Source organism: Anolis sagrei, chromosome 3 (assembly GCF_037176765.1).
Source record: "Anolis sagrei isolate rAnoSag1 chromosome 3, rAnoSag1.mat, whole genome shotgun sequence".
Lineage (NCBI taxonomy): Eukaryota > Metazoa > Chordata > Lepidosauria > Squamata > Dactyloidae > Anolis > Anolis sagrei.
The window spans coordinates 212187575-212200955 of NC_090023.1; the positions used below are offsets into that span (position 1 = coordinate 212187575).

Genomic DNA, 13381 nt, shown 5'->3' on the forward strand with positions numbered 1-13381 from the left:
ATAGAAGACTTAAAACCAATAATTGAATCCTTAAACCCCTGGGTTGGTATCTGGTGAGCAACAGGATATATCATCTCCCCATCTGAGAGTAGAGAGACAAGTCTACTTTTGGAGGAGAGGCATCCTTAAGAGTTATGTAACTCTTACCTCTTCAATCCTCTAAGCCCAAATGAGAGAGGGATAGAAAAAAAAAAAAAGGATTGCTGGAACAGTATTGGAATATCAAAGGAGGCTTTGAACCTGCAGGAACAAAAACCTTCCCATTCCCTAGTTCCAGGGAGAAAATGTTGCAGCAACATCTATACCATTGAAGGAGATATAAAGAATTTGTCTCACACTGCTTGCAATGGAAAATAAATTGTTCTGTTTTTGGGGAGAAAGGAAGGATAAAAGCAAACACTCCTCTCACTGTACCATCAGAAACCAAGTAGGTGTTAGATAAGTCAGAGACTCCAGTCTTCGAGTATTCTGATTTTAGAGGTAGACTTGTTTCAGTTCAAGCACTTTAATCACATCACTTCTCTTTTCCATGGTTCACATCTCTGCTTAGTTTATCAGCCTGGAATTCGATTTGAAATAAGATTTTGCTCACTGATTCCAGTGACTGAAGGTGACACTGCAGGATCACAGAAATAAAGAGAAGCAAGAGGTGATGGAATCAATCCACACCTTCAAAATACTTTAAAGAGACATTTTTCCACTTTGTGAGAAGAGAGGAGATCCACAATCATTTATGGCAATTTATTAAACTATCTATATTAATAGACAAAAGCCAAGGAACAAATAAAGCCAAAAACAATGGAGGTGAAGTTAGAGTTGAATGTAAAAAATGACACGATTAAGCAGAAACAGAGGTCAGTGAAATGGAAAGGCAATGGATAGTGTTTTATTATAATATGAAATGAAACATAAAATATTCAATCCTCTGGTCATGGGGTAGATTGGTTACATTTCATATGGTCAACAGGAAAAGAACTTTGAAAAGCGAATACAACTGGCAGCTCAAGTGGGATAGCTGGTTCTCCAAGATTGTAACTTGGTCTCTGCTTACTTAATGTCTGAAGGAAACAGCAAGTTGAAATGTTAATACTGAATTAAAACTCCCAGAAATCACCAGGAAGATTCTGGGAGTTGTAATCTTAAAAAAATATATAGTTTTCAAGCTCTGCTATGACTCCACCTTTATTCTGAGCGGACAGCAAAAGGTCACTTCTTCTGGCACCCCTTCTGCCCCATCTTACCTGTTCAAATGAACCACCTCAGAGATTAAAATTGTCTGGGGAGGCCCTGCTCTAGATCCTATCTTCTTCGCAGGCACGACTGGTGGGGATGAGAGACAGGGCCTTCTCAGTGGTAGCCCTTCGGCTGTGGAACTCCCTCCCCAGTGACATTAGATCAGCTCCCTCCCTCCTGGCCTTCAGAAGGAAAGTGAAAATGTAGCTTTGTGATCAGGCTTTTGGTCAGTAAAGGGAGCAGTGCAATTTTTTGTGTGTGTCAGGAGTGACTTGAGAAACTTCAAGTTGTTTCTGCTTTAAGAGAATTAGCTGTCTGCAAGGATGTTGCCCAGGGGACACCCAGATGTTCTGATGTTTTGCCATCCTTGTGGGAGGCTTCTCTCATGTGCTTGCATGGGGAGCTGGAGCTGACACCGGGAGATTGTCTACATTCTCCCTGGATTCAAACGTCTTGCCTGTCGGTCTTCACTCCTGCCAGCACAAGGGTTTAACCCATTGTGCCACTGGGGGCTCCAATTTCCCCTGTGCAATAAGAGACTATGAATTAACATTGATGGCTTGGATTGGCCCTGGATGATGACTTGAATCATGTGATTTTAAATTGTTGCTTAATGTGATGTTTTTAATTGGTTGGTTTTTTATGTATTAAAGTGTTGTTTATTTATCGATATGTGAACACATGCATTGAATTGTTGCCTTTGTAAGGCTGCCCTGAGTCCCCTTCGGGGTTGAGAAGAGCAGGATATAAGTGTGGCAAATAAATAAATAAATTTCAAGAAGAATACTCAACATTCCTACTTTTATCTTAATTGGGGCAAATATATCTGTTGGCTTTGATTTTTCTGCATTATTTTAAGCCCTTTAACATTCTCTCAGGGCTCTTGGATACTGATGGCCAAGCTTGTTTAGTTTTGGTATGTGCTTGCCTGGTTTTCTACATCTCAATTAGGTCAGTAATAGCTCACATAATGTGTCATCATTGGAGCTTGGAGTGCTTGTCTGGGTTCTCCTTTGTTTCTTCTCTCACCTTCTGTTTTGACTTCTATCCTTTTTGAATTTACATAGAATTCACAGGCAGCATCTTTCTTTGCTGCGCTGAAAAAGCCAGATAAAAGGAGATCCATTTCAGAATGAAGCTCTGAGATCCTAGTTTAGACTTTGATCAATGCAACATCCAGTGATACTTCAGCAGGCACCTTTTCAACCCAATGCATGGAAAAAAGGTGCATGTCCAGTGCCTGTTAGAGGTACTTGAATGTATGTGATTCCCTCCTGCGAGTAGACTATATGAGCCTACCCACATATATTGTTCCCCTTTCATATCTAATAAAGGACCTCATGAAATTCATGGTGAGCTATCCGAATGAAATAAAACCCCACTGTACCATTCTCTGTGCATGACAGAGGAGAATGGGATCAAAAGGAGATTCTGCAATAGTTGCATCTGACATTGATTTCATTATTGCTCAATAAATGAGCATAAATTTTGGATGAAATAAAACACTGCACTCCATTAAAATTTTATGTTTTCTGCTTCCATTTAACATATACCTGTGCCTTAGACCAACTGTGAAGAATTCATGATTTCTAAGATACCCCTCTTCCATTTTAATAGTTATTTACTAATAGGTGAACTAGGAACCTTCCACGAGCTTCATATTTTTAGAAAGTTCAAAAGCTTTAGAAATTGATTCAGACATGATGTGAGATATCTTCACAATGAAAATACAGTTGAATCCAGAGCTATCCTTACTGGAAATAATCAAACCAAAGGGCTGAACTATATCTGTGGATATATATATAGTGTCTGTCATCATCCCAAAATACCCTGTTTTGTTTGAGATCAGTTTCTTTCCTTAGCTCAATGGATTAGAAACATAAAATGCAATCAATGTGTCTCCTTATGCCGTTATCTGTTCACAGCAAGATACTTTAAAAAAAACTTTTAAATAATTTTTCTCCTTGCACATATGTGGCTCACACAGCTAAGCATAAAGAACTTGAAGAATAGTGGTATAGTACAATATAGTAATATATAATACTAATATTGTGCTATGCTATGCTAATAATATAATATATTATATGTATATATAATTTGTAAGCTGCTTCGGGGTGAGAGGGGTGGGATATAAATGTCAATAAATAATTAAATAAATAAATAAATAAATGTTTGTAACATAAATGCCTAATAAGGCACCTGAACACTTTCCTTCATTCACCTCACTAATAAACAGTGTGTGCATTTGTGTTTTTTCCAGAAGAGTGTCAATTGCAGCAATCTACAAAATAAAAAATTCATGAAGGCATATGTTTTGCCTACCTTAGCTAAGCTGAAATTCAGTATTCCAGCTGGCATTCCACCTAATTGCAAAAATACACATTGCTAATGGAATTAGCCTAAGCTATGACTATAAAGCAAAATGTTCTCTTCAGTCCCTGCAGGGGTTATAAACTGTAAGTCTCATTGTTACTGACTATTGGTCATGTTGGCTGAAACAGATAGGAGTTGTGGTTGAAAGGGCACCAGATTGACAAATGCTGCTATGAATCAGGGGTGGGCAGTGTTCGGGCAAATTTTAAAAAGGGGAAAGCATTTAAAAATATAAATCATCAGCAGCAATTTAGCAGATCAGAATCTTCTTCAGTATAGCCAACCAGGATCTTTAGTATATAAGGCTAAGGTTGCCCCCATGCTCTTATATGGAGCTGAAGTTTGAGGCCTAAACCAGGTACCTTTATTAGAACAATTGCAATGCCTGTGAAGTTTTCTGGGAGAGGACAAAAGGATCCCAGCTGCTACAGTAGGAACAGAACTGGGAGTCTATACAATTGATGGCTTTTTCAAGATTAGGGCTACTGGGTACAATTGAACGCCGTAGCAAATGATAGACTACCAAAACTGTGCCTATTAGAGCAGACAATTTTTTTAAAAAAAAATCAGACCTCTTGGATAGTTCAACTGACAAAACACATAAGGAGTTGTGAACTTCCGATTCTGTATCCAAATCTCTTAGAAGAACTAGATCCAAAAATGGTTGCACTATAGATACTGGCTATAGAACCTCAGGAAGACATTTCCATCCTCAGGAAAGCTGGTTCATTGAAATTGCTAAGTTGTTTTAAACATATTTCTCAAACAGCCCAATATCTAAAGACAGAAATGCCTAAACACCTCAGGAGGTATGTACCAGAACTAAATTTGAACAGCTGGATACAATGATCAAACATGGAAAGTTTAACCAGGTTTCATATAATGAACAATTTTGTGTTTGTGGAGCGTCAGAGATAGAAGATATCGTACATGTACTGTTTAGTTGTTACTTGTACAAGGCAGAGACAAACCAATGCCTTGGGCCATACATTATACAAAAAACACACTGGGATCCATATATTACAACTACATTTCATTGGCTGGCCAAAGGCTAAAATAACATATAAAATTGCCCTTTTTTATTTAAAGCAACACAGCTGAGAACTGCATATTTAGAGTCGATTGGGGTAAACTATAGAGTTGATGCAGACATTTGATCTGCTTTGGGACCTTGTCAACAGCTTGCTTATTTTAACTTATGTTGTACTGTGAGTTGTATGCTGTATGTGTGTGTGTGTATGACAAATGTTTTTGATATGGTATGGCCAATAGGCTAATTAATAAAATGCACGACTACTTCTTGAGTACAGCAGTAAAGCAAATGACCTTCAGCAATCCAGGAGCAGAGTCAAGCATTAAAAGTTATAAAAGAAATTATTCCAAGAACTACATTACTAAATAGGAAAGCAAAGGGACTAGCTATCTAACACCCTGAAGCAGACATCTTGTCTCTCTCCATGCTCACAGAAGAACAAAAATGGAGGACTCAGGGGCTTGCCATGTGGCTGAAACACTTTATATAGAAAGAGGAGTGTCTCTGAGAAGTATCAGTCTAACAAGCAGGGGATAGAAACAGAGGACAAAGTAACAGGCAGACAAAGAGAGAGAAAAAAAGGGGGGGGGCTTTCCCTGCCAGCTAACTCATCTATTTCCTTGATGAGAACTATAAACATATGCAGAATGTGGTTGAGTTCCAGTAGGCTGAAGGCCTACAAGAGTTTCTGATTTCTTCTTCTATTTGGAAAATTGTAAAACAAGAACAAAATTTTTCTAATCTGTAAATTAAGCTGTTGAATTTAAGAAAACTGTCATGGTGGGTAAAGAACCTGTAATCCAGTTTTGTATGAAATGAAACTATGAAGTCAGTTCTGATAAAGGTCTAATTTTAACCACATGCTTTCATTCTACCAAGTGAAATTAGAGTTTATACATTGTTTCATGTCTCCTTTTAGCTGGTGGAATCCAGGGTTCAGTGAGAAAAGGTAGCAGAGAATCCTTATGTCTATCCACTCATTGCTCCTGCTGTGGATTATTGTTGCTTGATCCCTACTTCTCTGAATGGTGACAAGCTGGTGAGAGCATAAGAAAAATGGCTTTCTTTGTAACATTTGCCTGATTTGCTAAAATACTGAAGGAGCTAGCCAAGGCGCTGAAGCATTGCATACTGTATTTTAAAGTTTGGACTAAAACCCAGAGTATATTTACTGACACCAGAAACCCCAATGACTATTATTTGCCACTAGGCATGTGGAGCATACAGCTAGCATGGTGTAGCGATTTGAGTACTGCACTAGAATTCCAGGAAACCAGGCTTCAAAGTCCCACTTGGGCAAGTTGCACTTTCTTGTTCTAAAAGGAAGGCAATACAAAACCCTCTCTGAACAAATCTTGCAACAAAATCCATGGGATGGCATGCCTTAAATTAGAAAGAATTTGAAGGCACTCAACAAGTGAAACATAAGCAGGAAGAAATTGAAAGCTTGCCTATAAAATAGCAAATCTGTACCCCTACATCGGATTCTCAGGAAGGAAGGGAGGGAGGAAGGAAAGGGCCTTCATCTTAAGGTACCTTCACCAAACTTATACCTGTTCCTCTCTTCCACGTGGACACATACTTGAGCCTTTCCCTTAACTGAAGGAAGGCAAAGGAAATTCATTGTAAAATGACATTTATAGATCCTCTACCCCTGAGTATAAACAGGCAAGGTGGGTCAGCACATGCAGAAATGTTGAGCATTGTAGCTCATTTACATGTTTTCATCCCAATTGTCTTTTAACTTGGACATATGCAGGATATTTGAGAAAAAAAGAGAATAAGGCTCTTTGAGAAACACACACTTATAGCTAAGTACCAAAGGGATGGAACAACTATTGGTAAAATTCAAGCAATTGTCCAAGGTGAAAGATGTTGCAAGGTGGCAGAAATATTTTGGAACAAAGAACTTTGTGCTACATAACCTGCACTGTGTCCCCTTTTAAGAACTCTGATATCTAATGTTGTCCTTTTACTAATTATATACAGATTGTCAGAATTAGCAGACTAGTCAGCCTGTGATGTAATTCACCTCAATCTTTGGCCTAGCTAACCAAAGATTGGCTTGTAGCTGTAACACTATTCATGTTACTCGTTTCAATCCATGGCCTAAATATGATAGTCTCATATGTATTTATTTATTTATTTATTTATTTGCTATACTTGTATACCGCCGTTTCTCAGCTTAGCCGGCGACTCAACGCGGTTTACAACAACTTATAACAAACAACAGTATACAGTTTAAAAACATAAAAACACAATCCACAATACATATATCAATAAACAATCCAATTCATCTCTTGACTAAAATCGCGATCCAGTTTCGTCGTCCAAATTGCCAGTCCTTCAATCATTACACTTATTGCACTGAGTTAACCGAACGCCTGCTCGAACATCCAGGTTTTTAGTCTTTTCCGGAACACCATCAATGAGGGGGCTGATCTTACCTCCATGGGGAGGGCGTTCCATAGCCCCGGGGCCACCACAGAAAAGGCCCTGTCTCTCGTCCCCGCCAGCCGCACCTGTGAAGCAGGCGGGATAGAGAGCAGGGCCCCCCCCCCCAGAAGATCTTAGGGTCCTGGTGGGCTGATAGGCCGAGATACGTTCGGATAGGTAAGTTGGGCCAGAACCATTTAGGGCTTTAAAGGCCAACGCCAGCACTTTGAATTGAGCCCGGTAGCAGATCGGCAGCCAGTGGAGCTGGTGCAGCAGAGGAGTTGTATGCTCCCTGCGCTACGCTCCAGTTAGTATCATGGCTGCCGAGCGTTGGACTAATTGGAGCTTCCGGGCTGTCTTCAAAGGCAACCCCACGTAGAGAGCGTTGCAGTAGTCTAAACGGGATGTAACCAGAGCGTGGACTACCGTGGCCAAGTCAGACTTCCCAAGGTACGGGCGCAGTTGGCGCACGAGTTTTAACTGTGTGAATGCTCCCCTGGTCACCGCTGAAACCTGGGGTTCCAGGCTCAACTATGAGTCCAGGATCACACCCAAACTGCGAACCTGTGTCTTCAGGGGGAGTGCGACCCCATCCAACACAGGCTGTAACCCTATACCCTGTTCGGCCTTACGACTGACCAGGAGTACATCTGTCTTGTCTGGATTCAATTTCAATTTGTTCGCCCCCATCCAGACCGTTACAGCGGCCAAGCACCAGTTCAGGACCTCAACAGCCTCCTTAGTAGCAGGTGGAAAGGAGTGACAGAGTTGGACATCATCCGCGTACAGATGACATCGCACTCCAAAACTCCGGATGATCTCACCCAGCGGCTTCATGTAGATGTTAAACAACATGGGAGACAGTATTGGGATTGCACCGGGATTGTGGCGCAGCTGGCTGAGTGTCAGCTGCATTAAGATCACTCTGACCAAAAGGTCATGAGTTCGAAGCCAGCCCGGGCTGGAGTGGGTGTCCAGCCATTGTGTAGCCCGTTGTCGACCTTTGCAACCCGAAAGACAGTTGCATCTGTCAAGTAGGAAAATAAGGCACCACCTTGTGTGGGAGGCTAAATTTAACTAATTTATGAGGCCATAAAGAAAGAAGACTCCGGGGAATGTGGAATGCGGAAGAACTTCATCGGTGTCGTTGATGGACGATGAAAAGCAGCAGCTCCCCTGGCGGCCAGAAAAAAAAGTTAAATAGCCTTTGTCTGTTAAATGTTGTTTGTCAAACTGGCATTGAATGTTTGCCATATATGTGTTTACTGTAATCCGTCCTGAGTCCCCTGCGGGGTGAGAAGGGCGGAATATAAGAACTTTAAATAAATAAATAAATAAATAAATAAATATTGAACCCTGAGGAACCCCACAAGACAAAGGTTGTGGGGTTGAACAGGAGTCTCCCAGTAACACCTTCTGAGACCGGCCCTCGAGGAATGAGCGGAGCCACTGTAAAACAGTCCCTCCGAGACCCATTACCACGAGGCGTCCCAGAAGGATACCGTGGTCGATGGTATCGAAGGCCGCTGAGAAGTCCAGCAGCACCAACAGGGACACACTCCCCCTGTCGAGCTCCCGGCGCAGATCATCCACTAAGGCGACCAAGGCTGTCTCGGTACCATGCCCTGGCCTAAAGCCAGACTGTGCCGGATCCAGATAATCCGTGTCTACCAAGAATGCCTGGAGTTGTGAGGCCACCACACGTTCCAAGACTTTGCCCAAAAAGGGGAGATTGGAAACAGGCCGAAAGTTGACGAATTGAGTGGGGTCCAGTGATGGTTTTTTCAACAGCGGTTTTATTACAGCTTGCTTTAAGCTGGCTGGAATTTTGCCTTCCCGGAGGGAGGCATTAACCACCACCTTCACCCACTCGGCCAATCCCCCTCTGGCCTCTTTCAGAAGCCAGGATGGGCAGGGGTCTAGGATGCATGTGGTAGCTCTCATTCCTCCAAGCACCTTGTCCACATCCTCGGATTGAACCAATTGAAATGAATCCATCAAAACCGGACAAGCGGATGCTCGTGTTACATCCTCAGAGACTGCAGTTAATATGGTGTCCAGACCAGAGCGGATCAAAGCGACTTTGTCTGCAAAGAACTGAGCAAAGGCTTCACAGTGAACTGCCGAGTCATCAGGGCACCCATCCTGGATGGTGGGTTTTAAAAGGCCTCTGACAACTCGGAACAGTTCTGCCGGACGGTTCTTTGCAGATGCAATAGTAGCCGCAAAGAAAGTCTTCTTTGCGGCTTTTATTGCCGCGGCATATGCCCTTAAAAAGGACACAAACCGAATTCAGAAAATAAAGGTGCCATCTCAGGGCAGGAAGAAGGACAATGGACTGCAATATTAAGTTCTCATCCTCCAAGATTTGATTCATCTCAAAAGCTGCATAGTTTTTATAACAAAGTGACTATAATGGGGGTCATTTCTCTTTCTTTGGGGCTTGTTTGCAAACTTAAAGGGTGGGAGGGACAACTACTGCTATATATCTACTGCTTGCTGTAATATGTGTATGCAATGAGAGAAAATTGAGTCACATATATTTCAGGGCACATCTTACTTTCCTTTGATGGAGTAACAAATCAACCATACACATCTAACTCATCCCTTTTGCCTCTGTCTGAATTCTGATCTTGAATGATAGATTATGGCTCTACCATGAAGTTTGGTTAGGCAGTCACTTCAGATATGGCAAATGCACATCACATCCCCTCTAGACAGCAGGAGGGTCATGTTATTATGATATGCTGCTATTATGGGCATCTCTCCAAGTTGATTAGGCATCGATGAAACTGACAACTGATGCCACAGCCTTCACCTCATCCCATCTCTTCTGCTCTATGTTCATCATATGGCTTAAGGGTCAAGAGTGGTTTTTTTAGTGTTTTGATACTCACAAACATGAATGCATCAAAAGCTCATAACACAAAAGTCAGCCCAATTTTTGTTTTTAAAATTTTCTTTAAATGGTCAGAACTATATAGCTTTAAAAACCTCTTTCAAGTTTTTACCTTGAAAGCTGCAAGAAAGTTTTCAAAAGAGCAACACATGAAAAACAACAGAAACCTATCGGAATTCAAAGGGATTGTGTTCTCTTATATTGCAAGTCCTTGAAGCATCCTGGCCATTAAAACTTCCTGGCCAAATTGGATAATCTAAACTAGCTATAAGATATACACTGCTGACAAATTGAATTTAAAACCTTCTAATGGCAGCTGTTCCATCTTCATCCACTACACCCAGTTCCATGCGTAGATGTCTGTTGCCCCATGATGTAGCATGGAATTCTACCAGCCTTGGTCCACATTAGCCTAATAGACAATAATAGATAGATACATTCTTCTATCCAACTTCCCCATCACATTTTACAAGCTTGCCTTGTCTCCCTCTGTGAGTACCTCCTATATGCTGTAAGCGGTGGGATTTTGTCCTGTGTACCAGCAGCTGTAAAATGTGGTTGAGGTAAAGATGTGATAAATGGGTGCAAGAGAGACATTTTGTGAATGTGCTGCCTTTGGAGGCCATAAAAGTTAACAGAGCTCTACTGGGTTTGTACATGGCTTCTAGGGCTGTGCAAAACTTGGTTTGGATTTCATTTTTCGGATCTAATTCAATAGATTCATACATACAAAGTGATATTAAGAAACAGGAGGAGTGGCCACACAAAAAACTTAAGATTCAAAACACTGACCTACGATTTTCAAATGTCATGGGTGCTGATTTTCCCCCAAAAGTGCTGGGTTTGGTTCCCACAAAGGGCCCTGAGGAGGCTGGTGAGGCTGGAATGGAGGAAAAAGCTCTGTTTTCCCCCGAAAGTGGGCAGTGGGGGGGGGGGATGCCTGATTGGATGGCTGGGCAAGGAAGAAGCCCTTCCACACATGGCTGGCTCAGAGAGATGCAGAGACCACACTCACACTGAGGCTTTAACATGGGAAGTGAGCAGAATTCTGTGAAATGTAGTCTACGGCACAGCCTTTTGAATTCTCTGGTGCTGCTGATCTGGAGGCAATGCAGCACCTCTGTTTGAAAAGTAACTTCTCCAACTTGGAGATGGAAAAGCTAGGCACTTTAATGTGGGAAGCACTGAAAACCACTAGTTTTAGGAATTGGAAAAAATCTTACAAAGTACTCACAGACACACACAGACTTTCAAACATATGCTAAAATCTCCCAACTCCACCACATTTTGTAGTAGAAACCTACCAAGTGACATGAAAAATGACAAAAAGCCCAGTGTCAATACTTCATTCAACATGGAAATATGGGGGTGCACTAAAGTCAGTGTGGCTCATTGCAGCATCCTTTCATCTTCTTTTTTAAAAAATAGTCAGAGTCAGATGTTTGTTTTATAACAACTGTAAAGGAAAGAATGGCAGATGTGGGGGAGATGATCATGAGCATCAAAAGTAATGCAGCATAGCCATCTAAAGGAGGGCTTCTGTATGGCAATTGTTTCCAGGACCTAGCTACACCCTTGTATGCTATCAACATTCTCTAAATGTCAGAAATGTTCTGAAATATGACCTTTGAGAAATTATATCTATATCTTTGTCTTGTGATCTACAGAACATCATGTTGAAATGATACAAGGGCAGAACTTAGGAAAAGTTACATTCTTGGACCACTATGACCAGAATCTCCCAGCAATAAAATGTTCAATTCTTTAAAAGACAAAGCTTTCTAACTCAAAGATTTGAATTGCTTACATTGTAGAGCATCCATTGAATTAAAAAGTTCAGAATTAGTTCAGAATTGGAGAAAATTCTAATGATTTACTTTCAAGACTTGCTGACAGAATTTAAAAAGTGTTACTAAGCAAATGTATAAAATGCTATCTGATCCTGGTATAAAACCAAATAGTCCCCACATAATACACAGGGAGTATGGAAGACTCTCTTATTATCTTCTTTGTTGAGGCCTCTTGTTTATGACATTAATCAGAATAATCAAGATAAGAAATTGTAACTGGGTCTATGATGAGTAACCTCATTCCTTCAAATAGGCAGAATCTTGTGGAGTTGTATGCTTGAGAAGCTGCCAGGTTTTGACAGAGTTATTCCATGTTTGCATTTTTCAAGGAAATAGTTGCTCTTATGCATCAGTGTCTTTGGAAGTATTGAAAAGATAAACCTTTCATGCATAGGGATACTGGGATTTGGAATAATTATATGCTTCATTTACTGTGGAAAAAAAACAACAACATAGAGCCACTGAACAGGGGGAAAGACAAGTATATTCAAGAATCAATACCAAAATGGCAGTCTACGTAAATTTGCCAATACATACAAAATAGTGCTGGGCTCAATGTGTTTCCACTATTGGTAGGTATCAGATTTGCAAGTGCAATGATTACCTTCTGTGAAGGCACAAAGAACTCATCACTTATCTGAATGAATAATTAACTTGTGGATTCTCTTTGCACAATCTGCAATATTTTGGTTCTTGGAATAACACGCCTGAAATAATTCAACCATTTCTTCAGAAAGCCAAAATGGTATATCTTTAAATACTGCAGAGAACTGAGTGATCCCCATGATGCACATCTCAATGGAGAAAATAGCACACTGCATTGACCCTAGTATCACTTCAGAAGAAGGCCATAGAATGCAGACAGATATAACTAATATCATTGATGGGACTATAAGAGGATACGTGTTCTTACAATCACTGGGCTGGAACCAACTATCTGACATACTGGATATAAATACATCTTGCCAGGCACTCTAGATGACAACTTGACATGAATGGAAATCCTGGAGGATTAGAAGGGTAGGTGGCAACTGAGGAAAAATTCTACTGTACAAATCCCCATGTTTGTTGACAGAGTTTTTAAACTTGTGTGAAACCAGAATTATTATTATTGAAGGTCTTTCTTTAGATGTGATTTATCAATTGCTTTGGGTACTTGCTCAATAAAAATTTCACAGTCCTTTATTTTCATTTTTTTAATGGATGTAACGTAAATAATAAGGATTTATTGTCAGCCTAAGGAATGGCTGTTCTGCTTATTCAGAAATCCAGTTGGGAAGAATAATGGAGCACTGTGGACTTAGCACAACGTGTTGTAAAGGAATTACCTGCAGAAAAGCCCCCCACCTCTTTGTGCACAAACCTTGTATGTTTTTACTCTGAATACTTGGGATTCTGGAGAGTTATGCATGTAAAGCATATCTAAAGCAGACATTTCCTTCCCTACTTGGAGAAGTATTCTATCCTCTCCTTCTCTTCTATTCCTTTCCACTATACTCTGAAAACAAAATCTATATGAAAACAAAATTCATTTCTAACTTTTTGGCCATATTTTCT

General features: G+C 40.7%; 1 protein-coding gene across 1 annotated transcript in view; it reads right to left on the bottom strand.

Annotated features, from left to right (window-relative positions):
* Positions 1-13381, bottom strand: part of SORCS3 (sortilin related VPS10 domain containing receptor 3) — a 580612-nt gene that overhangs the window by 6084 nt on the left and 561147 nt on the right. The gene's annotated exons all lie outside the window — the stretch shown is intronic.